Consider the following 4,981-nt stretch of genomic DNA (forward strand, 5'->3'; position numbering starts at 1 on the left):
ATGATCATCTACCGGGGCCTCATCAACCATGATGAGATGTTCCCTGACATGTACAAGATCCGGGAGATTGCGGATAGGCTGTGTCTGGAGGTGGAGGGGAAGATGGTCAGTAGGAGAGAGGGTAACATTGATGACTCGCTCATTGGTGGAAATGCCTCCTCTGAAGGCCCTGAGGGCAAAGGTACTGAAAGCACAGTAATCACTGGTGTGGATACTGTCATGAACAATCACGTGCAAGAAACCAGCTTCACAAAAGAAGCCTACAAGAACTACATCAAGGATTACATGAAGTCAATCAAAGGGAAGCTTGAAGAACAGAGACCAGAAAGAGTAAAACCTTTTATGACAGGGACTGCAGAACAAATCAAGCACATCCTTGCTAATTTCAAAAACTATCAGTTCTTTATTGGTGAAAACATGAATCCAGATGGCATGGTTGCTCTGCTGGACTACTGTGAGGATTGTGTGATACCAAATATGATTTTCTTTAAGGATGGTCTAGAAATTGAAAAATGTTAACAAATTTGGCTGTTTGGATCTATCACCTGCTCATCATAACTGGCTGGCTGCTGCTTTTCATCCACATAAAACCAGGACTTAGACAAACGGGACTGATGTCAACTTGAGCTCTTCATTTTGATGTTGATTTGTTTGGAGCGGAGGCACTGTTTTTGAGGAAAATAAAAAAACATGTCATGTAGGTTGTCTAAAAATAAAATGAAAAAGGAATGTAAAGAAATGAAGACAGCCTAAGAGACTTTTGGGACAATATTAAACACAACAACATTCACATTATAAGGGTCCCAGAAGGAGAAGAGAGAAAGGACCTGAGAAAATATTTGAAGAGATTATAGTCGAAAACTTCCCTAACGTGGGAAAGGAAATAGCCACCCAAGTCCAGAAAGCAGAGAGTCCAAGGCAGGATAAACCCAAGAAGAAACACGCTGAGACACATAGTAATCAAACTGAAAAAAAATAAAGACAAAGAAAAATTATTGTAAGCAACAAGGGAAAAACGACAAATAACATACAAGGGAACTCCCATAAGGTTAACAGCTGATTTCTCATCAGAAACTCTACAAGCCAGAAGGGACTGGCACAATATATTTAAAGTGATGAAAGGGAAGAACCTACAACCAAGATTACTCTACCTGGCAAGGATCTCATTCAGATTTGACGGAGAAATCAAAAGCTTTACAGACAACTCAGGGAGGTGGGGTGGTGGTGTGATGAATTGGGTGATTGGGATTGACAGTTATACACTGATGTGTATAAAATTGATGATTAATAAGAACCTGCTGTATAAAAAAATAAATAAAATTTAAAAATTTTAAAAAAGAGAACAGATGAAAAGCCAAAACTGATTATTTTATTCCTAGTGACATTTTATATGTTAAATAATTATTTTATAAATTTTTCAGTTGATTATATTGGATTTGATAGGAATAAAAAAAAAAAAAAAAAGCTTTACAGATAAGCAAAAGCTAAGAGAATGCAGCATCACCAAACCAGCTCTACAACAAATGCTAAAAGGACTTCTCTAAGTGGGAAACACAAGAGAAGAAAAGGACCTACAAAAACAAATCCATAACAATTAAGAAAATGGTAATAGGAACATACATATCGATAATTACCTAAAACGTGAATGGATTAAATGCTCCAACCAAAAGACACAGGCTTGCTGAATGGATACAAAAACAAGACCCATATATATGCTGTGTCCAAGAGACTCACTTCAGACCTAGGGACACATACAGACTGTGAAGGGATAGAAAAAGATATTCCATGCAAATAGACTTTAAAATAAAGAATGTTACAAGAGACAAGGAAGGATACTACATAATGATCAAGGGATCAATCGAAGAAGAACATCTAACAATTATAAATACATATGCACCCAACATAGGAGCACCTCAATACATAAGGGAAATGCTACCAGCTATAAAAGAGGAAATCAACAGTAACACAATAATAGTGGGGGACTTTAACACCTCACTTACACCAACGGACAGATGATCGAGACAGAAAATTAATAAGGAAACACAAGCTTTAAATGACACATAGACCAGATAGATTTAACTGATATTTATAGGACATTCCATCTGAAAACAGCAGATTACACTTTCTTCTCAAGTGCACATGGAACATTCTCCAGGACAAATCATATCTTGGGTCACAAATCAAGCCTCTGTAAATTTAAGAAAATTGAAATCATATCAAGCATCTTTTCTGACCACAATGCTATGAGATTAGAAATAAATTATAGAGAAAAAACTTAAAAAACACAAACACATGGAGGCTAAACAATATGTTACTAAATAACCAAGAGATCACTGAAGAAATCAAAGAGGAAATCAAAAAATACCTCAAGGCAAATGACAATGAAAACGACGATCCAAAACCTATGGGATGCAGCACAAGCAGTTCTAAGAGGGAAGTTTATAACCATACAAGCTCACCTCAAGAAACAAGAAAAATCTCAAACAATCTAACCTTACACCTAAAGCAACTAGAGGAAGAAGGACAAACAAAACCCAAAGTTAGTAGAAGGAAATAAATCATAAAGATCAGAGCAGAAATAAATGAAATAGAAACAAAGAAAACAATAGCAAAGATCAATGAAACTAAAAGCTGGTTCTTCGAGAAGATAAACAAAATTGATAAACCTTTAGCCAGACTCATCAAGAAAAAGAGGGAGAGGACTCAAATCAATAAAATTAGAAATGAAAAAGGAGAAGTTACAACAGACACTGCAGAAAAACAAAGCATCCTAAGAGACTACTACAAGCAACTCTATGCCAAAAAAATTGACAACCTGAAAGAAATGGACAAATTCTTAGAAAGGTATAAGCTTCCAAGACCAAACCAGGAAGAAACAAAATATGAACAGACCAATGACAAGCAGTGAAATTGAAACTGTGATTTAAAATCTTCCAACAAAGAAAAGTCCAGGGCCAGATGGCTTCACAGGTGAATTCTATCAAACATTTAGAGACGAGCTAACACCCATCCTCTCAAACTCTTCCAAAAACTGCAGGGGGAGGAACATTCCCAAACTCATTCTACGAGGCCACCATCACCCTGATACCAAAACCAGACAAAGATACTACAAAAAAAGAAAATTACAGACCAATATCACTGAAGAATATAGATGCAAAAATCCTCAACAAAATACTAGCAGACAGAATCCAACAACACATTAAAAGGATTATACAGCATGATCAAGTGGGATTTATCCCAGGGATGCAAGGATTCTTCAATACATGCAAATCAATCAATGTGATACACCATATTAACAAACTGAAGAATAAAAACCATATGATCATCTCAATACATGCAGAAAAAACTTTTGACAAAATTCAACACCCATTTATGATAAAAACTCTCCAGAAAGTGGGCATAGAGGGAACCTACCTCAACATAATTAAGGCCATATACGACAAACCCACAGCAAACATTCTTAATTGTAAAAAACTGGAAGCATTTCCTCTAAGACCAGGAACAAGACAAGAATGTCCACTCTTGCCACTATTATTCAACATAGTTTTAGAAGTCCTGGCCACGGCAATCAGAGAAGAAAAAGAAATAAAAGGAACACAAATTGGAAAACAAGAAGTAAAATTATCACTGTTTGTAGATGACATGATGTTATACATGGAGAATCCTAAAGATGCCACCAGAAAACTACTAGAGCTAATCAATGAATTTGGCAAAGTTGCAAGATACAAAATTAATGTATAGAAATCTCCTGCATTCCTATACGCTAACAATGAAAGATTGGAAAGAGAAATTAAGTAAACAATCCCATTCACCATTGCAACAAAAAGAATAAAATACCTAGGAATAAACCTACCTAAGGAGGTAAAAGACCTGTACTCAGAAAACTATAAGACACTGATGAAACAAATCAAAGATGACACAAACAGATGGAGAGATATACCATGTTCTTGGATTGGAAGAATCAATACTGAGAAAATGACTCTACTACCCAAAGCAATCTACAGATTCAATGGAATCCCTATCAAATTACAAGTGGCATTTTTTACAGAGCTAGAACAAAAAATCTTAAAATTTGTATGGAGACACAAAAGACCCCAAATAGCCAAAGCATTCTTGAGGGAAAAAACGGAGCTGGAGGAATCAGACTCCCTGACTTCAGACTAAACTACAAAGCTACAGTAATCAAGACAATATGGTACTGGCACAAAAACAGAAATATAGATCAATGGAACAGGATAGAAAGCCCAGAGATAAACCCACACACCTATGGTCAACTAATCTATGACAAAGGTGGCAAGGGTATACAATGGAGAAAAGAGAGTCTCTTCAATAAGTGGTGCTGGGAAATCTGGACAGCTACATGTAAAAGAATGAAATTAGAACACTCCCATCATACACAAAAATAAACTCAAAATGGATTAGAGACCTAAATGTAAGACCGGACCCTATAAAACTCTTAGAGGAAAATATAGGAAGAGCACTCTTTGACATAAATCACAGCAAGATCTTTTTTTTTTTTTTTGCGGTACGGGGGTCTCTCACTGTTGTGGCCTCTCCCGTTGTGGAGCACAGGCTCCGGACACGCAGGCTCAGCGGCCATGGCTCACAGGCCCAGCCGCTCCACAGCATGTGGGATCTTCCCGGACCAGGGCACAAACCCGTGTCCCCTGCATCGGCAGGCGGACTCTCAACCACTGCGCCACCAGGGAAGCCCGCAAGATCTCTTTTGATCCACCTCCTAGAGTAATGGAAATAAAAACAAAGATATACAAATGGGACCTAATGAAACTTAAAAGCTTTTGCAAAGCAAAGAAAACTACAAACAAGACTAAAACACAACTCTCAGAATGGGAGAAAATATTTGCAAATGAATCAATGGACAAAGGATTAATCTCCAAAATATATAAATAGCTCATGCAGCTCAATATTAAAAAACAAGCAACCCAATCCAAAAATGGGCAGAAGACCTAAATAGACATTT

The 4,981-nt window shown here is 37.0% G+C and overlaps 1 pseudogene; it reads left to right on the plus strand.

Moving 5' to 3' along the window:
- LOC114884551 lies at positions 1-758 on the plus strand (annotated as a pseudogene).
- The last annotated feature ends 4,223 nt before the right edge of the window (positions 759-4,981 follow it).

This window comes from Monodon monoceros, unplaced genomic scaffold (assembly GCF_005190385.1).
Source record: "Monodon monoceros isolate NGI ecotype Baffin Bay Population unplaced genomic scaffold, NGI_Narwhal_1 Super_Scaffold_5, whole genome shotgun sequence".
Lineage (NCBI taxonomy): Eukaryota > Metazoa > Chordata > Mammalia > Artiodactyla > Monodontidae > Monodon > Monodon monoceros.